Source organism: Scylla paramamosain, unplaced genomic scaffold (genome assembly GCF_035594125.1).
Source record: "Scylla paramamosain isolate STU-SP2022 unplaced genomic scaffold, ASM3559412v1 Contig115, whole genome shotgun sequence".
Lineage (NCBI taxonomy): Eukaryota > Metazoa > Arthropoda > Malacostraca > Decapoda > Portunidae > Scylla > Scylla paramamosain.
Window position 1 is genome coordinate 175,001 of NW_026973780.1, and position 22,500 is coordinate 197,500.

At 45.7% G+C, this 22,500-nt stretch overlaps 1 protein-coding gene across 1 annotated transcript in view; it reads left to right on the forward strand.

Moving 5' to 3' along the window:
* Window positions 1–22,500, forward strand: part of LOC135099284 (uncharacterized) — a 40,829-nt gene that overhangs the window by 1,450 nt on the left and 16,879 nt on the right. The window lies entirely within an intron of this gene.

Consider the following 22,500-nt stretch of genomic DNA (forward strand, 5'->3'; position numbering starts at 1 on the left):
AGCCGCCAGGAATGAAGCTTTAAGAACCATGTTTGGCGCGCCTCACTGGACGACAACAGACAATTTGCGGGCAGAGGCGCACATCCCATAACAAGTAGAGAGAGTGAAATATACCATGGCCAACTTCCTCTTCAGAACATCTGTGCGGGATGACCACCCAGACCACGTTCTCATGGCTCTTCATCGCTATCATGAGGGGACGCGAGGCCTAAAGAAATGGATCAGCAAGGCTGTGAGGAACATCCAGGAACTTGGAGTCTCGTGGGAGGACGTGAGGACCGCCTTCGTGCTGAGAATGGGACGCGCCAGCACCCCCGTGGTCACAGATGCCAATGGGGCTTATTATCAAGCCACCGTGACACAGGAAGCAGGAATGTGTCACTGCTGAGCTGGAACAACACGGCCGACAGAACATTCACGACACCGGAGAAGCACGAACAGCTGTGTAATTTCCAGATGGCTCAATCGATTCACACTCATTAAGGCCATAGCCATTGTCGCCGCCGCCGCCAGCACCGTCGCCACCAACACAGACAGCCTGGGTGACTGACTTCTCATGCTCTGCACAGGTATAGCTGGGAGCCATTTTAATGGCAGTACAGCACGCTCACACCTCACATCACCACACTGTCGTCATTCACATGGACTCCATGACAGCCATCTTGTCACTGCCGTCTCACCACAGTGAGAAGTCCCGCCTAATACACACCGTTCGCACAACAGCAGGAAACATACAACAAATGGGCCGAACAGTTCGCATCAAGTGGATCCTGTCCCACGTTGGCATAACAGGCAATAACAAGGCAGACGCGCTGGTCAAGCAAGGAACTCATGAGCTAGTGGTGAGCCTTCACATCCCCAGGACAATGAGACAGCTGAGGCGGAAAATAAAACTGCGCGCTGACGAGAGCGGGGCAAGTCCAGCAGTGTGACAGCCTCATTGCACACTGGCTGGCCCAGGTTCAAGCAGGATCCTTCGGCCGGGCGAGCCCTATCGTAGAAAAGCGGGCTGTGGTGGTGGCGTTCAAAATTTTCCTGGGTTATCTCTATGGTGAGGAGCTGGGACTCATTACCTCGGAGGAGAAGAGGAGATGCCGCTTGTGTGCAGCGAGGGACCAACACTGGAACACTACCTGAGGGACTGTGCTTTTGTACATATGTCCTGTGCCGTACCCTAATCTTGCAGACCTTTCCATACATTTTATTAACATTCTCCCAGAAACATTACGAGTACACCAAGGGTTCTGTGACCTTAACGCGTAAATAACTAACGTTTACACATCTTCATCTTGTTTGCTCTGTTCCCCTGCAATCTCAACACCAACCGATAAGTGATAAGGCTGTCTTTTGGTTGATGTCTTTTTCACAATACCGTATATATATATATATATATATATATATATATATATATATATATATATATATATATATATATATATATATATATATATATATATATATATATATATTGTAAATAAAAGTACTGAATTTGAATCTGAGCATTACACGACGACATTATTGTGGTGATTAAAAGTACTCCTGTAAATGATACGTGGCGTCATCGAAGAGATGGAGGAGGGGGGAGCGAGTGCGAGCGACCTTGAAAACAGCTGAGTGATGATGCCACGTAGCATTTTACAGGATTACTTTTTAATCAATAATGTTGTCGTGTAATGCTTGTCGGTAAATTACATGCTTTTTAATACCATTTTTCTTGTTATAAGATACTGTAATATTCCACAGCTTGCAAAAAATAAGATTAAACCATTCGTAATTTAACCAAGTGGCACTTCCGAGATTGCGACACTGCAACTGTCTGTCCGTCATCGCATAGCTACATGCACAGTATGCATAGCATAGCATGCATAGCATGCATAGCACACCTGTGAGTCCCATACACTTTCAACTCCTCTGACGGATAAACAAAGCCATAAAATGCACATGTGTATAGAACATTTTCTACTTAGACTTACACGTTCCTTCACCTCTTTCAGTTTTTGCAGAAGCTCGCGTTACACCCTGTATACAGCAAGCTTCAAGAAGCAAGTTTTTTTTTTTATGTTGCGATTTAAAAAGCCTATACATAAATAAAAAAATAAATAAACATCTTACTATATACAAAATTACTCGCACAACACTAGTGTGGCAGTTTGCATTTTCCGCCACATGTGGGAAGCCATTTTCACTTGTTGAAGTGTCATTTTGTGTGTGTCACTCGTGGTTGCCGTGAACAAGTTCCACAGTATGGCGGTTCTGGTTGTAGAGGAACGCTGGTGCTGCCTTGAGCGAGACAGAGGCACCTGTACCAGCATGTCTCTGGAGGTGGCGGTCCTGGACTCCTTCTGGACCTCTCATGGTGGAAATCTTAGCAAGCTGAGTGCCCCCTAGCATCTGGGCCTTGTGCTGGAACACCATCGTTGACACGTTCTACCGATGCTCCAGCGAGGTGACGCTGGTCTGCTTCTGCTGCTGCTGCTGTCCGTCCGTCCGTCCCCACCAGCCGCAGGGCACGCCTCTGCACGGCATCCAGTCTCTTCAAGGGGGTAATGGAACTCAGCATCCAAGACAAGGCACTGTACTCCATACAAAGCAGTACTGGAGCCAAGTATAGTGTGAGGATACCCCGTGAGTCGAGGTTTCGCGCGCAAAGAGGCCTGGTGTGCAATAACAGCAATATGGCGGTCGAAACGTAGGCCGCATTTCACTGTCATCCCCAGCACCTTGACGTGTTCCTGGAGAAGTGTCTGATCTGCAAAACATAGGCGTCTTCAGACGGCTGGAGTTGTCTGAACAAGCTCTCAACAAACGCGTTCCACCAACCGATGTATGTATTGAGGAAATGCCTTTGCTGGTGCCATGTTCTGCACCAGGGCTTGTGCAGCTCCCCAGGAGCACGGGTGAGGGCTCTGGTGGTGCCTTCGGCCTGTCGGACAGGCTGCCGGAGACCCTGCAGGTGAGCTAACTTGAAGATGACGGTGAGGTCCGCCACGTCCCCCGGTGGTGGAGGGTATGTAGTGCAGAGTGAACGCCGAGCTCACCTTCCCTGATGGGCCTCAACGCCTGGTCCTGCACCTTGTCCAGGAGAGCGAGGTGGTCGCACCGTCTCAGGCCAGGCATTCGTATTACAAGGAGGAGTGGACCTGTTCCTTGTAGAGTAACTCTATTCCTTTGGCGTCGAGGAAGTAGGAGATTTTCCTCGGGAATGCCACCATCCCCGAGGTCTCTCTGGCGAGTCACTCCAAGTGGGTCCTAAAGGTTAACATCCGGTCGTAAGTCACCCCTAGCACCTCTATCTCATCCCGTGGCATCAGAGACTCAGGCTAGTGATGCTGAGCAGCTGGGTTTTGTTAGCTGCAAACTTAACTTGCCACATCCTTCCCCAAGCCACAATGAACTCAGGGTGGCGTTGATGTCATGATTGGCTGCAGATTCCTCCTCCAGTCCATAGCTGCAGGATAGCGTTATGTCATCGAGAAACGCCTTCGCGATCGGAACGAGGTACAGATCATTGACATACACATTCCACAGCAAAGGACCGAGGCAGCTCCCTTGAGGAACACCTGCCCTTATTAGTTGTGGCTTTGATTCACGCCCATTGATGATTATTTTAGATGTCTGTCTCTCAAGTACTCGTAATTAATTCTCCAGGAGCTGGAAGAGTGCCCAGTCCACGTCTACACCACGGAGCTTTGTTATGAGGTCTGGTTGCCACACTCTGTCGAACCCCGCCTCGATGTGAAGAGCCATGATGGTTAAGGTTTTCCCCTTGGTCAAGGGCTCCACCTCATTTTCTCGAGAGGAGCAGGTGTAGGTCTGCCGACGAACTCCCCTGCCTGAAACCTAACTACCTGATGGTCAGCAAGTGGTACCTTTCGAGGTGTCGTGTGACTCGAGGCCACATCTGTCTCTGACACTTCGCTCAGCACAGGCAGCAAGGACACGGTTGTGTAATTTTTTTTGTCTCAGTTTTCTTTTGTAGAGGCACAACACTCCCTTTCCACAGTTCAAGCCATTCTCTCTCTCTCTCTCTCTTCTCTCGCTCTCCAGAGTGGTTGCCATAACTGGCAACTCAGACTTGCCAGACGCCGCCCAGCCAACCCGGGACTGGACATAGACACTAAAATACGGCTTACTCTCCTGAATGTCAGGGCCGAGGTAGCTGTGTGACGGGTGTAAGTTACTATTCTAGGAATGTGGTTAAAATAAACACTGAACATGGCACTATATATATAATAAGAACACATCACAAGCGCAAACAGTTGATCTACACTGTCCAGGTGGCTCCTCCAGTAGCCACGTCTCCACTCCACAGGGTAGGATTCCCTCACGGACGCCAGACGTCAGGACAGAGGATGAAGCAGGTAGATAGCACAGCTCACCCTACACGAGGCACAGATAGGTAGCCGTGGAGCAACAGTAGCGGCGAAGTGAGGAGCCAAGTGTGGGGAGCTGTTGCTTGGCTGGTGACAGCTGGTGATGAATAAGGCCAAGGGCCGCCGGTTAATGGAGCCCACTCCAATCCGAGCAGCCTTTTAGTGATCTGGGAAAGCACCCTTGGTGGTCAGGATAGCGTAGAAGAGGTGATATCCTTCGCTTGGCCTGGCGCTGTCTGCCTGCTGGTCCGCTACGCAGTCACCTCCTCGCCTCGCTGTTAGGGAGGACTTTGGCTGGCCGACACGCGCTTCGCTGCTCGAAACGTGGCTTCACCGGCGGCAGTTGTTCTCATACCACTTGTTGAAGCATGACGAGAGTTGCGTCCTTACATTGAATAATGTGTGGAGTTGCAGGTTATTAACGAATGGTGATTTACCTTGATGGATCGGACCTATAGTAGCACTATGTAACCTAAACTGTCCTATAGGCTAAAGTGTATGATAGTTACTTAACTGAACCTGTCCGCGTTTTGCAGTGGTGTTTTAAAATTGGCTGAGGTATTGCTCGGTTAGGAGCAATGAAGATTAAAGCTTTAAAAATTATTAACGATGGTGGCACCAAAGTTTCGCCGAGATGGTGGATCAAGAAGAGCAGTGTTGACTAGATTTTGAATGAAAAAAAAAAAAAAAACTTGGCTGATGACATTAAAACTGCTAATGTGGTCAGTCATGTTGAAAGACTTGCCATCACTAAAAAAAAAAAGAGTTGGTAATAAAGAAAATAATAATAATAATAAAAATAATAATAATAATAAAAAGAGTAGGCAATAATACTATCAATAAGCTGCCTTCAACATTATTTATTTATTTATTTATTTATCTATTTACTTATTTATTTATTTTTGGAAAAGGAAAGAAAAATACCGGAATGTACGAATTTCAGTGTGAGGATTATTGGTAATGATACGATGTCTATACACCATATTAGTAATGCGTCTGATGGTAGCATGAACTCAGAATTAGTTAGATTTTATAAAACAAATGAATGAAGAATATCAGTTTATCTGTTGTTTAACAGAGTTTCAGTCATGCACTTTAAATCTGAAAAAAAAAAAATGATAAAGGGTATTATTTTGTAAACACTAATATAAAGTAGATTGACAGCTCCGTGAACCATGATACATTTGGCTGCTATATAAAAAATAAATAAATAAATAAAAATAATAATAATAATAATCTAAGTAACTAAGACAGGTCTGAGTTGGCAAACAGCGACTGTATGTTTTAAATGTTTGAAAGGGTAACATCAGGCATGTACTCGTAGTCTCATCACACACAAAATATATGATGTTATGCGAAAAGTTAAACATCCCAATTCTTCCATCTATCAATTTGACACAACCTTCCAGACAACTTTCCCTCTTCTTCATTGACACTCAATTCTTCTACACTGAACATCCTTTACTTATAATTTAAACTGGAAAGTTCTCATCTCATCTTTAACTAAAACAGCTTCTATGAAGTTAGGTTTTCTGAGACGTCTCCCCCAGTTTTCTTACCCGTCCAGCTGCTAACTCTGTACAAGGGCCTTATCCGTTCATGTATGGAGTATACTTCACATTTATGGGGGCAGGAGGTTTACACTCAGACTGCTATTTTAGACAAGGTGGAATCAAAAGCTTTTCGTCGTATCGATTCCTCTCCTCTAACTGACTGTTTTCAGCCTCTTTCTCATCGCCACAATGTTGCATCTCTTGCTATCTTCTACTGATAATTTCATGCTAACTGCTCCTCTGATCTTGCTAACTGCATGCCTCCCCTCCTCTAGTAGCCTCGATCCGCGACTTTTTTTCCCTTCTCTCACCCTCTTTCTGTCCACCTCTCTAATGCAAGACTTAACTAGTATTCTCAATCATTCATCCCTTTCTCAGGTAAGTATTGGAACTCCCAGCCTGCTTCTGTATTTCTTCCTCCCTGTGACTTGCATTCCCTCAAGAGGGAGGTTTCAAGACACTTATCCTTCATTTTTTTTATGATTCTCTTGACGTTTCTTTTTGGACTGGCTCCTAAGTGGGATTATTTTTTTCCTCCGGTTTTTTTTTCCTTGGCCAGCGAACCTCTTACGTAAAAAAAAAAAAGAGTACTTTGGATTCAGGTTCTGACATCACGTTAATTACACAGACCATGAAAGATAAAATAAGGTTAAAGGGAAAGGAGGTGAATCTGTCTTTTATTAAAGTCGGTAAAGTCATTAAACTTCACTTCAACAAGGAATATTGTATACCATTAATTGACAGAACTTCTAAAGTATTTGGAATAAATGACATTGGTACTAATGAAATATCTGCTTAATAAAAAATAAAAAAATAGTAGACGTGTCAAAGGTCCCTGAACTGTCATAGGGGTTATACAGCTCAGATACAGAGTACCCTTGCAGTGAAACCGACATGCTGATCGGAGCTAATTACACGGAATTACTAACCAAAGTTGTCCAAACTATCGACGGCCATCAGCAGCACATTTGGTTTCAGTATCATTACGTGGCAAACTATAAAACTGCTTATTCAGCCATCACTGCTATTCACATAATTGTAGGAACTCAAGTTTTCAAGTTCGTTAGACTTGAATTAAATAAATGTAGAACCCGAGAACGAACTTAAAAATGAAACTTTTTTTTTTTTTTTGAGTACAGTGATGAAAGATGCACCAAATACCTATGTAAGCGTTCGCTCTCACTCTAAAGTTTAATCATTCTAAGTTTCAATATCCTACATTTATGTGTTGTATAGGTATTGTATTATGTCATCATGTCTGTACATTATTATTAAGGTTATCACTTCCATACCTTCTCTCATATGTCATGTATTATCTATTAATTGCTCGTATCTTATTGCTCTTATTATTATGATGTTCAAATGCGAGGAAGCATTTTTCATAGAGAGAAGGCACTGCATCATTCGCATCAATCGTAACAATTATTATTGTATATATTCATCTCTCATATATTCCACTGTCCTGTATTCGACGTGCACTGTCCTCACGTGGCCAGTCCGTTCTATTTTTAACCTTTTCCCCTTCCTCTCTTCTTCTCAAAGGAATATCACACCTTCCCTACATTCCTGCCAGTCTTAGGGAAAGCACCTGCATTGCCTTTCTTGTCTTCGTCGCAGGGCATTGGTCAGAATAACGACCTATGTCACTGGTTCCTTCAGTTCCTTCACCGCATTTACAGGCGTATGATTGGCCATCCCTTCATCTCGGATTCTCAAACCTGATCCATTTCTTTCACGTAAATAGAGCCTGTATGCGTAGAGAGCAGATCGGAGTAGAACAGAGAGATCAGATCAGAGCAGACCAGAGATTAGATCAGATCAGATCAGATCACAGACAATTCAGAACCAGTGAAATCCATCAGGACTAGTGGTGACAGCCATCTAATACAGAGATGACAAACTCAATACAAAGTGGTGGCCAGTGGTATTCAGCGCACTTCAGAACAAAGTGATTTCTCGGAACAGTATGAGAATATATATATATATATATATATATATATATATATATATATATATATATATATATATATATATATATATATATATATATATATATATATATATATATATATATATATATATATATATATATATATATATATATATATATATATATATATATATATATATATATATATATATATATATATATATATATATATATATATATATATATATAAGATCCTGCGAGAAAGACGGAAAAAGACAATGCAGGTATTTTCCCTCAGGACTGACAGGAATGTAGGAAAGGTGTGATATTCCCTTGAGAGGGAGAGAGGAAAGAGAAAAGTTTAAAAATAGATCTGGCCCAGACTCCCCTCGTGACTTCTGGAACCTAGCCAAAAATATCTCCAATAACTTTGCTTCTTCTTCTTTCCCTCCTTTATTTCAACCAGATGGCAACACTGCTATCACATCTATTTCTAAAGCTGAACTCTTCGCTCGAACATTTGCTAAAAGCTCTACCTTGGACGATTCACATCTTATTCCTCCCTCTCTTCCACCCTCTGATTACTTCATGCTACCTATTAAAATTCTTCGCAATGATGTTTTCCATGCCCTCGCTGGCCTAAACCCTTGGAAGGCTTATGGACCTGATGGGGTCCCTCTTTTTGTACTCTGAAACTGTACATCCGTGCTCCCACCTTGCCTAGTCAAACTCTTTCAGCTCTGTCTGTCAACATCTACCTTTCCTTCTTGATGGAAATTTGCCTACATTCAACCTGTTCCTAAAAAGGGTGACCGTTCTAATCCCTTAAACTACCGTCCTATTGCTTTAATTTCCTGCCTAACTAAAGTTTTTGAATCTATCCTCAACAGGAAGATTCTCAAACATCTATCCCTTCACAACCTTTTATCTGATCGCCAGTATGGATTCTGTCAAGGCCGCTCTACTGGTGATCTTCTGGCTTTCTTTCTGGCTCTTTTAGAGATTTTAGTGAAACTTTTACTGTTGCCTTAGACATACCAAAAGCTTTTGATAGAATCTGGCACAAAGCTTTGATTTCCAAACTAGCCTCCTATGGCTTCTATCCTTCTCTCTGTAACTTCATCTCAAATTTCCTTTCTGACCGTTCTATTGCTGCTGTGGTAGACGGTCACTGTTCTTCTAAATCTATTAACAGTGGTGTTCCTCAAGGCTCTGTCCTGTCACCCACTGTCTTCTTATTATTCATGAATGACCTTCTAAACTAAACTTTTTGTTCTATCCACTCCTAAGCTGATGATACCACCCTGCACTTTTCCACGTCTTTTCATAGACGTCCAACCCTTCATTAAGTAAACATTTCACACAGGAAAGAAATAGAACGCCTGACTTCTGATCTTTCTAAAATTTCTGAATGGGGAAGAGCAAGCTTGGTATTATTTAATGCCTCAAAAGAACTATCCCCTCTTCTTCAGTAACACTCAACTGTCCCCCTCTTCTACACTGAACATCCTCAGTCTGTCCTTTACTTATAATCTGAACTGGAAACTTCACATCTCATCTCTAGCTAAAACAGCTTCTATGAAGTTAGGTGTTCTGGGATGTCTCTGCCAGTTTTTTCTGACACCGCCAGCTGCTAACTCTGTACAAGGGCCTTATCCGTCCATGTATGGAATATGCTTCACATATCTGGGGGGGTTCCACTCATACTGCTCTTCTAGACAGGGTGGAATCAAAAGCTTTCCGTCTCATCAACTCCTCTCTTTAAACTGACTGTCTTCAGCCTCTCTCTCATCGCCGCAATGTTGCATCTCTAGCTGTCTTCTACCGCTGTTTTCATACTAACTCCTCCTCTGATCTTGCTAATTGCATGCCTCCCCTCCTCCCGCGGCCTCGCTGCACAAGACTTTCTTCTTTCTCTCACCCATATTCCATCCACTTCTCTAACGCAAAAGTTAACCAGTATTCTCAGTCATTTATCCTTTTCTCTGGTAAACTCTGGAACTCCCTGCCTGCTTCTGTATTTCCACCTCCCTATGACTTGAATTCCTTCAAGAGGGAGGTTTCAAGACACTTATCCTTCAATTTTTGACTACCACTTTGGACCCTTTTATGGGACTGGCATTTCAGTGGGCATTTTTTTTTATTGGATTTTTTGTTGCCCATGGCCAGTGTCCCTCCTACATAAAAAAAAAAAAAACATGATTACAGGGCACGTGGAATACAGGACAATGGAATACATGAGAGATGCTTATATTTAATGACAATTGTTACAATTGATGCGACAGATACAGCGCCTTCCCCTACGAAAAATGCGTTGTTGCATTTGAACATAACAATAATGAGAGTAATAAGATATTAACAATGCATGACATATGAGAGAGAGTACGGAAGCGATAACCTTAACAATAATGTACAGACATGATAACATTATGCAATTTATATACAACACATATAAATAAGAGAAATATACGCATATTATATACAGGATATTGGAACCGAGAATGATTGAACCTTAGAGTGGGAGTAAAGTTTTCGTCTGTAAGAAGATGTGTGTGGAGTTAGACTTGAGAAGCTTTGTGGATCAGTTGAATATTAATGAAATATTGTCTTTTTTTTTTTTTTTATGTAGGAAGGATACTGGCCAAGGGCAACAAAAATCTAATAAAAAAAAATGCCCACTGAAATGCCAGTCCCTTAAAAGGGTCAAAGCAGTGGTCAAAAATTGGTGGATAAGTGTCTTGAAACCTCCCTCTTGGAGGAATTCAAGTTATAGGAAGGTGGAAATACAGAAGCAGGCAAGGAGTTCCAGAGTTTACCAGAGAAAGGGATGAATGATTGAGAATACTGGTTAACTCTTGCATTAGAGAGGTGGACAGAATAGGAGTGAGAGAAAGAAGAAAGTCTTGTGCAGCGAGGCCGCGGAAGGAGGGGAGGCATGCAGTTAGCAAGATCAGAAGAGCAGTTAGCACGAAAATAGCGGTAGAAGACAGCTAGAGATGCAACATTACGGCGGTGAGAGAGAGGCTGAAGACAGTCAGTTAGAGGAGAGGAGTTGATGAGACGAAAAGCTTTTGATTCCACCCTGTCTAGAACAGCAGTATGAGTGGAACCCCCCCAGACATGTGAAGCATACTCCATACATGGACGGATAAGGCCCTTGTACAGAGTTAGCAGCTGGGGGGGTGAGAAAAACTGGCGGAGACGTCTCAGAACACCTAACTTCATAGAAGCTGTTTTAGCTAGAGATGAGATGTGAAGTTTCCAGTTCAGATTATAAGTAAAGGACAGACCGAGGATGTTCAGTGTAGAAGAGGGGGACAGTTGAGTGTCATTGAAGAAGAGGGGATAGTTGTCTGGAAGATTGTGTCGAGTTGATAGATGGAGGAATTGAGTTTTTGAGGCATTGAACAATACCAAGTTTGCTCTGCCCCAATCAGAAATTTTAGAAACATCAGAAGTCAGGCGTTCTGTGGCTTCCCTGCGTGATATGTTTACCTCCTGAAGGGTTGGACGTCTATGAAAAGACGTGGAAAAGTGCAGGGTGGTATCATCAGCATAGGAGTGGATAGGACAAGAAGTTTGGTTTAGAAGATCATTAATGAATAATAAGAAAAGAGTGGGTGACAGAACAGAACCCTGAGGAACACCACTGTTAATAGATTTAGGAGAAGAACAGTGACCGTCTACCACAGCAGCAATAGAACGGTCAGAAAGGAAACTTGAGATGAAGTTACAGAGAGAAGGATAGAAACCGTAGGAGGGTAGTTTGGAAATCAAAGCTTTGTGCCAGACTCTATCAAAGGCTTTTGATATGTCCAAGGCAACAGCAAAAGTTTCACCAAAGTCTCTAAAAGAGGATGACCAAGACTCAGTAAGGAAAGCCAGAAGATCACCAGTAGAGCGGCCTTGACGGAACCCATACTGGCGATCAGATAGAAGGTTGTGAAGTGATAGATGTTTAAGAATCTTCCTGTTGAGGATAGATTCAAAAACTTTAGATAAGCAGGAAATTAAAGCAATAGGACGGTAGTTTGAGGGATTAGAGCGGTCACCCTTTTTAGGAACAGGTTGAATGTAGGCATACTTCCAGCAAGAAGGAAAGGTAGATGTTGACAGACAGAGCTGAAAGAGTTTGACTAGGCAAGGTGCAAGCACGGAGGCACAGTTTCGGAGAACAATAGGAGGGACCCCATCAGGTCCATAAGCCTTCCGAGGGTTTAGGCCAGCGAGGGCATGGAAAACATCATTACGAAGAATTTTAATGCGTGGCATGAAGTAGTCAGAGGGTGGAGGAGAGGGAGGAACAAGCCCAGAATCGTCCAAGGTAGAGTTTTTAGCAAAGGTTTGAGCAAAGAGTTCAGCTTTAGAAATAGATGTGACAGCAGTGGTGCCATCTGGTTGAAGTAGAGGAGGGAAAGAAGAAGAAGCAAAGTTATTGGAGATATTTTTGGCTAGATGCCAGAAATCACGAGGGGAGTTAGATCTTGAAAGGTTTTGACATTTTCTGTTAATGAAGGAGTTTTTGGCTAGTTGGAGAACAGACTTGGCATGGTTCCGGGCAGAAATATAAAGTGCATGAGATTCTGGTGAAGGAAGGCTTAAGTACCTTTTGTGGGCCACCTCTCTATCATGTATAGCACGAGAACAAGCTGTGTTAAACCAAGGTTTAGAAGGTTTAGGACGAGAAAAAGAGTGAGGAATGTACGCCTCCATGCCAGACACTATCACCTCTGTTATGCGCTCAGCACACAAAGACGGGCCTCTGACACGGAAGCAGTAGTCATTCCAAGGAAAATCAGCAAAATACCTCCTCAGGTCCCCCCAACTAGCAGAGGCAAAACGCCAGAGGCACCTTCGCTTAGGGGGATCCTGAGGAGGGATTGGAGTGATAGGACAAGATAAAGATATGAGATTGTGATCGGAGGAGCCCAACGGAGAAGAAAGGGTGACAGCATAAGCAGAAGGATTAGAGGTCAGGAAAAGGTCAAGAATGTTGGGCGTATCTCCAAGACGGTCAGGAATACGAGTAGGGTGTTGCACCAATTGCTCTAGATCATGGAGGATAGCAAAGTTGTAGGCTAGTTCACCAGGATGGTCAGTGAAGGGAGAGGAAAGCCAAAGCTGGTGGTGAACATTGAAGTCTCCAAGAATGGAGATCTCTGCAAAAGGGAAGAGGGTCAGAATGTGCTCCACTTTGGAAGTTAAGTAGTCAAAGAATTTCTTATAGTCAGAGGAGTTAGGAGAGAGGTATACAGCACAGATAAATTTAGTATGAGAATGACTCTGTAGTCGTAGCCAGATGGTGGAAAACTCGGAAGATTCAAGAGCGTGGGCACGAGAGCAGGTTAAGTCATTGCGCACATAAACGCAGCATCCAGCTTTGGATCGAAAATGAGGATAGAGAAAGTAGGAGGGAACAGAAAAGGGGCTACTGTCAGTTGCCTCAGACACCTGAGTTTCGTGAGGAAAAGAAGATGAGGTTTAGAAGAGGAGAGGTGGTGTTCTAGAGATTGAAAATTAGATCTTAGACCGCGAATGTTGCAGAAGTTAATGAAGAAAAAGTTGAGGGGGGTGTCAAGACACTTAGGGTCGTCGACGGAAAGGCAGTCCGACCTGGGGACATTTATGGTCCCCTCCCCAGATGGGGACTCCGAGGCTGGTGTAGGAGTCGCCATGATTTTAAATTTTTTTGAGTGAAGGGTGTGTGTGTTATTAGGTGCTTGTAGTTTTGTGTGGAGGAAGAGAGTTGTCTTTAGAGGGCAGGCTGTGACTACCCCCTTGTGTTGTGAGACACAAAGGGAAACGTTCAGTGAGGTCACAGCTGGGTTTAATGATAAGTTCACAGCACCCCCTGAACAGTGCTTTAGACCTCACTGGGAGTAATTATCGTTTCGGCAGGTGTCTACTGCCTCCTCCTGTGATGTGATGTGATGTGCACACTCATCATCGAACCCTTTATTCACACGCTTCAAGTGATCGACATGGGTGATTTGCTCTGCGAAGGTCTTGAGATATAAAATTTGTAATTTGTGGCCATGAAGAGATTCGATTACACGATTTGGACCAGTGAATAATGGATCTAACTTAGAGCTGCGATCGTGAACTCTGGTGAAAACGATATTACCGACTTCGATGGAAGAATCTTTTGCTCTACGATGCTGTTTCCGCAATATCTCGGTTTGCTATGCAGTGAGGCGATCATAAATGACCTTATGAGTGTAATGAAAATCATACAGACAACATTTGATGTAATTGTCCATGATGTAGGCAGGACGCGGAGCGCTGTGAAGGAATTCGTGTGGAAGATGCTTGTCTTTATCGAACAGCACGAACTGAGGAGACTCGTCGATAATAGAGTGAATTACTGAGTTGAGAGGGCAGGCTAGCTGAGGAAGCCATTTGTCCCATGAGTGCTTTGCTTATGTAAAGCAGATTGTCAAGGATATGTTTATTACAATGCTCTACTTCGCCGTTTGAACTGAGATATTTCATTTCTTGATCTGAAATTCTTTACAAATCTCCTGTATGACAGCGTTTTTTTAATTCAGCGCTATAATCAGATAAGAGGACAAGGGGAGAGTCATAAACACAAATTATGTGGTCAATGATCGCGCGACCAACAGAATTTGTAGTTTTGACCTTGAGAGCAACGAAAATGGTGAAACGGGTGAAATTATCCACGCAAACGCTGAAGCGATGGGGTAAGGCAGTGAGGGACTGTCGTGAGCGAGTGATGGACGGTGTGAAGCACAGAGAACAGAGTGCACAATGGTGAAAGATATCTTTCCTCAGAAGTATGATAATTTTGTTTGTGTGAAGCATCTGTCTCGAACTGGGTGTCCTGCGTGGGGCGAGTCGTGGACTTGTATGGTACTCGCTAACGACTGAAGTATCACGAGCTGAGATAAACGCTCACTAAAATTGTCAGTAGACACGTCACTCGACATATACAAGAGACCGTCTTGCATGAAAAACTTATCAGCACTCACTTTCAACTCAGAAAGATTTGTCTCGTTAGCAGATTCGAGGTAATATCCAACACTAGAACAGAACGCGTCTGAGTGTTGATATTTCTAGATCTCATCCATGGTCGGCATGCAGGATTACCTGTGATGGCTGGAATAGTAGCAACATTGCGTGATAATGCGTCGGCCACTGAGTTTGCCTTACCGGGAATATACGAGAATGTAGGATTGAATTCCTGAATCGAGAGTTGCTAGCGAGCAAATTGACCTGTGAAGTTGTTGCCTTTGAAGGTCTCTGTGACAGCATGGTGGTCAGTGTGAACATAAATTTTATAGCCTAATATGAACTCACGAAAATGACGTAATGCCCAGATCACAGCGAGACTTTCATGTTTTGTGACTTCATAATTTTGTTCTGCCCTATTGAAGAGTCTGCTAGCATATGCTACAACGCGATATTTACCAAGTGAATCTTTTTTGCATGAGAAGATCACCCATTCCGAAGCCTGAAATGTCTGTGTATAAGATGAAATCTTCCTTGGAATTAGGAAAAGTAAGGATTGGTGTTTGACACAAGGTAGTTTTGAACTCATCAAAGGCATTTTTTTTCCTTTTCAGACTAGATGAATGTAACATTTTCCTTGAGCACATGAGTGAAATGCTGAGCGATAAGACTGAAATTTTTGATAAACTGGCGATAAAATCCAGCAAGACCGATGGATGTCCTAATCAGACAGATACTGGTTGGAACAGGGAAATTTTTCATAGCATTTATTATGTCATCTAAAATGTGAATACGATCTCTTTCGACTTTTGATCAAGGAATTTGACTTACTGTTTAAGAAACGAGCATTTGCTGAATTTGATTTTGAGGCCAGTAGCTTGAAAGCGTGACAGAACGAGAGACAGAGTGTGAAAATGCTCTTGTAGATGCTTTAATGCAATGATAACGTCATCAAGAATCGAAAAAGCAGAAGAGACTTTTACTAATGAGTTCTGAGGGAACAGCTCATCAATCTTTGAAACGTCAAAGGCGAGTTATGTAGACCTTGAGCCATTCGTTTGAACATGAATTGGCCAGAGGAGGTAGTGAAGGCAGTGTATAGCCGTGAACTTTCCTCGAATTCATTCTGAAAGAATCCTGAATAGAAATCTAGAGTGGAAAATATCGCATTTGAATAACCCTGAGACTGAAGGTCACCTAATCTCGACAGTGGATAACGATCAGGAATGGTAGATGCATTTAATTTCCTGAAATCGACAACGACAATCCAGTCAGTCGCCTAGTTTCTTAGGAATGAGTAACAAAGGAGCGTTGTGAGGAAATCAGGCAGCAAAATACCTTGCACAGCCTCATCAAGCAGAACTTTACAGGTGTGTGACACCCTGTAGCTTGGGATGTAAGATTTCTTGAACCCAGGTGTCAGATGAATGGATTGTGTGATGACATCTGTGTGGCCTAGAAGGTGTCAGATGCATATATATTATTGGTAGAGGAAGGAGGTAAATCATCCAAGGTTACAACCTTCTCAGAGTAAGGCAAGGTTTCTCCAAGAAGCACACCTGCTTTGAGCTTGACAGGTGACATTTTTCAGCCCGATTTTGCAGAATCCATTGCCATCGATGATGGTGAGAAGAGACTCCAACTCAACACATTTACATGGTGAGAGGATATCAGTGCCTGATACAGCAGACTAAACCTTAGAGTTTGCAACATATTAAGCACATTCAGATAGCATTACCGGATCTGCTAATAAAATGTGGTTAAAAGAAATTGCACTGTAGTGAGATTGGGAAGATGGTTGAGAATAAGACAGTGAGACAGGCAAGCTAGATGATGTAACATGAAAATCCCGTGCAGATAATGCCTGGTCGTTAGGAGAAGGAATAGTTGCGACTGACGTTACTTCACCAGCAAGAGAAGGAGTACCATAAGGAAGAACAGCAGGAATATAACTATCCCCTTGAAGAATTTCATTGATTGCATATTGATGTCATACTTGCATATGGTGTTGAAGCTTATGAGAAGATCAGCACTGAAAGAGACATTTGATACAATGTAGAAATAATCACATATATCTGGTTCCTGGGGTGACAAAAAAAAAAAAAAATGATAAGAGTACTTTCCCATGAGGCAAGACAATTTTCCCAGATACACCATTGAGATTAATATTAGGAGGTAATGCAGTCATGTGGTTATGAGAAGAGGAAAAGAGTCTTCAAAATACATCCATATTGATAAGTTAGCAGCAACACCCTGGTCAAAGAAAACTTTGTATGATGCAGAATGACACATAACATCTGTGACAATGACATTAAATAATCCAGCATATCTAATGTTAACTGAAGGAAGTGGTGAGTTACGGTGATGGATGAAGCCTACCTTGTGCTTTGTACGCTGTTAAGCTACATAAGAAGGTGATGATTTGAGAACTGATGATTATGTTATGATGGATTGGCCAGGGAATGGCACATGTCGTTTCCAAATTTTGTTTGTTGAATAACCTGAGACTGTGCAAGATAATGCCTGCAATCTTGCAAGAAATGACATTCCTTTTTGTGGAAGGAACAGAATGCATCAGGGTTGAATGAGTGTCTACCTGAGCTATTGAGAACCACTCTACATTTCGCGATAACATGACCATGCAGTTTGCAACGGATGCAGGTGAAATATCCGGGTTCTGGAATTTGATCGAGTGTACTGATACCGAGGCGAACAGGGTGCACGTGTAACGTAAAGACGTCCACGAAAAGATGAAGGACGAGAAGACGGGTGAGGAGCTGAGATGGAAGAGTCAGGTGAGGGAGCGTCAAGTACCTGAATACACCCAAGATTTCTTCTATGTGATTAAGATGACGCCTCGCAACTTGCTTGCGATGGTGGTGTGATATGCGTTTCTCAAAGCGTGTACTTATTATGAGAGAGTCGATAGGTTTGTGTATTCCTCCATCACACAACACCGCTGCACACCAGTTTGTTCCGAGAAACCACTTTGTTCTGTAGTGCCCTGGATACCACTGGCCACCACTTTGTATTGAGTTTGCCACCTGTAGGTTAATGATATGAGGTGTTCAGGTACCAATGTCATTTATTTCCTTTGTTAAATACTAACCGGCATCTCACATTCCCACGTGCCCCCTCGCGAGGGCCACTCAATCAGTCTGTCCCCGTACTTGCCTCTGTAGGGGTACGCTCCACTGGATTTCTCTTATTAAAGGACCTTAAGTTATACTCACGTCTTTCCATCGTCCCCACCCTACGCTAAGGACTCGGATAGACAACCTACATGGCGCAGTGACGTGGAAGAGACCCGTGGACGACCTACAAAGGGGAAATTACAAGTAGCCTGCGGCGGTAACCGGTTCCCTCTAAGGACGCTACCTTGCCCCGCCGCTACTCAGCTATCAACTCAGTGCTTTTACGTGTGTTTGTGCAGTGCAGTGTGGTGCCCAGTGTTTGTGTAGTGCTTTGTGGTGTTGGTAGTAACGTTGGAAGACGCCACTACCAGAGGGTAGGCTTCGGTTGGGCATATCACGGAGGACAGCGCGATACAAAATCCTCTCGCTACGGAGTCACAGAGGACACTGTGACTGCGCGCGTCTAGCCTCGCCGCATGCCCCTCCCTCCCTCCCCTCCCCCCCCTCACCACAGAACTGACAGCCGCTACGTTAGCCTTTGTTGCACCTTCCACCACCACCACTGCCCGCTACACCTCTGCACTTGATCGCACACGTACATAGCACGCATATTACAGACTCACGTGCTTACGATGCCACACGGGAGGAAGAAAGCCGAACATCGGGGACGAGAAGAGACAGCAGAACATGGCACGTCGTCCTCCCCTGAGCCCTACACCTTCCTGGCTGGCGCGTCTTCCCATCTCACATATGCCCATCCATCGCCCGACCAGCAACATTCACCGATGGACTTTTACGCCTTCCTTACGTACATGAAGGAGAGAGACGATGCGGCGCGTGTCGAGCGTGAAGAAAAAGCAGCACGTTACCGGGCAGAACTGGCAGAGCAGAAACGGGAGGATGCAGCACGATTCGAGGCCTTGTTGTCAAGATTGGCCCCGCCACCTGCCTCCTCACCTGCCCCCACGCCTGGACACCCTCCATCTGTCTCATCACATCCACCTCAGGCGCCCGTGTCGTCGAGCCCTGCAGGAACACCACCAGCACCTAAGGCGACTGCTCAACCTCCACCAGTTCTCTCTACTGACGTCACGTTTCAGTACTTCAGGGAGTGGAGGCGACGCTGGGCTGACTACGCCACAATGGTTGATTTGGCCAAGTTACCACAACCCAAGCAGCTAATACAACTCAGGATGTGCCTCTCCCTCGAAACTCAACGAGTGCTAGAGCACACGCTGTTGTTGCCCCCGGACTCAACATCTTCCGTCGACGAAGTCCTCAACACTCTCCAACAGCACTTTAAGGACTCAAGTAACGAGGCTCTACGTCGACGAGCTTTCACAAGCTGTAAGCAGGCGCCTGGTGAGACTTTTGCAAACTTCTTCGTGAGGCTTAAAGGTCTCTCGGAGGAGATCGACGTTTGCAAGGCCAACGACAACGACTGTCAGGAGGCCTGGATCAAACACGGCATCCTAACTGGTGTTAGCGACGAGGAGCTCGTACAGAAGATCGTCGCCCTTGATGCCTCCTCCACCCTCTTAGACGTCGTCACGTTATGTCGTGCCTATGAAGCCACCAGATCCGCCGCTACTGCTATACGGGCTTCACCTGCCGCCCGGGCTGTTTCGCAGTACAAAAAGGGGAAGAAGGCCACCCATAAGAGCAAGGCAGAGTCACAACGGGTCGCCCCTACGTCATCATCCCCTTGCAGCGCCTGTGGCAAACAGCAGCACGGCCCCAAGGGATGCCCCTCCGCAGCTGCAATCTGTAGTGGCTGTGGCAAGACAGGCCACTGGTCTCACACAGAGAAGTGTCCTGCGAGGAACGTTCAGTGCAACTCTTGTAACCGATATGGACACTTCGAAAAACTATGCAAGTCGTCGACGCCCAAGACGTCTCAGCGGCCCGCCAAGCCCAATAATCCGAAGCCGGCGGGGGATAACCGCTCCACATTCCACGTTGTGCGAGCTCAGACCCCTCACCATATTCCCAGAGCTTTGGAGGATCAAGCTGGCAGCATCAGGAGGGTTCAGTCTTCGGCTCGCGGCAGACCCACACCCTTGCCTACCATCACCGTCGTCGTCACAAGTGGCGGTGTGTCTGGCAGCATCGAGGTGATACCTGACACCGGGGCTGACACCACGGTGATAGGCCCACAACACCTCAGGGACTTGGGTCTTGCCAAGCAGGAACTCGACCCTCCTCCATCGCTGCGGTACTACAACGCCGATGGATCACGGATGCCTGCAGCTTTGGGTTCCTTCCAGGCGAAGCTGACCTACGGCACACGGTCCTGCACGGGGTGGATTGATGTCCAAGGCTCCCTGTCTACACCTCTGCTGTCCTGGGAGCATTGCAGAGCCCTGGCCATCGTCCCGTCGGACTTCCCCAGGCAGATCAAGACTTCAAAGACGACCGTCAACCGGGTAGGGGAGTCACCAGATGTCCAGCCAGCGGAAGCTTCACGAGGTGGTGAGCATCATGACGCTACAGCTGCGTTACCTTCGGCTGCAGCACCCCTACTTCCTTTGTCTAGCACCACCACTCCTCAGGCTGCGAAGGAGTACTTCCTTCGAGAGTACTCGGATGTGCTAGTTAGAAAGGCTGACCTACAGGATGCACCGCTGAAGCCGATGTCTGGCCCACCTATGCGGATACACTTGAAGGAGGACGCACAGCCTTTCGCCATCCATACCCCACGACTCATCCCCCTCGCCTACCAGGACCCGGTGAAGGCAGAACTCGACTCGATGGTGTCCCAGGGAATAATCGCCCCCGTAGGAGACGATCCATCACCATGGTGTCACCCAATGGTAGTCGTCCCGAAGGCTAGTGGCGGTGTTCGCATCACGACGGACTTGTCGAAACTTAATGGTCAAGTGTCCCGTCCGACCCACCCGTCTCCTACACCGTTTGCAGCCATACGCAGTGTCCACCCTGGAGCTCGGTTCTTCACCACCGTGGATGCGCTGTGTGGCTATTGGCAGCTCCAGTTGGCAGCGGAGGATCAGTCTCTCACGACATTCATCACTCCCTATGGACGTTTCCGCTACCTTCGAGGGCCTATGGGCTTTGCTGCTACGGGAGATGCCTTCTGCAGGAGAGGTGACATCGCGCTTCAGGGAGTACCTCAGTGTGTCAAAGTTGTTGACGATATCCTCTTGTACGACGAGGATTATTTGACACACCTTCAGCGCGTTAATGAGGTACTCATCAGATGCCGCACACATGGCATTACCCTGAATGTGGACAAGTTTGTCCTAGCGTTACAAGATGTTTCCTTCTGCGGCTACCAGCTATCTCTCAAGGGCATCGCAGCAGACCCCGAGAAGGTCCGAGCTATCAGGGACTTCGCCACGCCAACCAACTTGACGGACCTCCGTTCGTTCATGGGCCTGGTGAATCAACTCACCGAATTCTCACCAGACATCTCAAGCGCGGCTGCCCCCCTTCGCCCTTTAATGAGCCCACATAGAGCTTTCCTGTGGACCCCCGACCACGACTTGGCCTTCCAGAGTGTCAAGGAGGCCTTGTCGTCCCCACCAGTCCTCGCCACCTTTGATCCAGCCCTTCCAACCATCCTTCAGACGGACGCATCTCGCCTATACGGTCTAGGCCACGCCCTGTTGCAGGATCATGGTGGTGGAAAGCTTCACCTCGTACAATGTGGGTCTCGCTTCTTGACCGATGCGGAGACTCGCTACGCAACCATAGAACTTGAGTTGCTAGCTGCAGTGTGGGCTATGTTCAAGTGTAAATTCTACGTCTTGGGACTTCAGCACTTCGATCTTGTCACGGATCATCGACCCTTAGTTCCCATTCTAAATAGTTACTCGCTTGATGCCATCGACAACCCTCGCCTGCAGCGACTCAAGGAGAAGATATCTGCATTTGTCTTCACCGCAACCTGGAGACCGGGGAAGAAGCTGTGCATCCCAGATGCCCTCTCTCGTTCTCCAGTGAGCAAGCCAACACAAGAAGACAACATCCTAGATGCAGAGACGAACTTCTCCGTCAGGAGCGTCGTCACGTTGCACGCAATAGAGTCCCTCGCCTCCGAAGACGCTCAGGCTTCTCCAGATCAGGCTCACACCAGAGACCTGACCCTGGAAGGACTTCGCCGCGCAACCCTTGATGACCCTACCTACTCTGACCTTCTTCACTTCGTCAAGGAAGGGTTTCCAAGTGACCGCTACACCCTGCCTAACGCCCTGCGTCCGTATTGGAAGATACGAGAGGACCTCTATTGCGACGACGCCCTCATCCTGTACGGAACCCGGATTGTAGTCCCAGCCTCCCTCCGTCGCCACGTCTTGGATCGTCTACATGACAGCCACCGAGGAGCCGAGGCTACTAAACGTCGTGCACGGCAGGTTGTGTATTGGCCGGGCATGAACTCCGACATTGTGAACACCGTCCGTGCCTGTGAGCCCTGCCAAATCCTTCAACCAAGCCAACAGCGTGAGCCCCTCCGATGTGACGACAACCCATCCCGGCCATTCGAATCAGTGTCGGCTGATTTCTTCATGACTGCTGGAAAA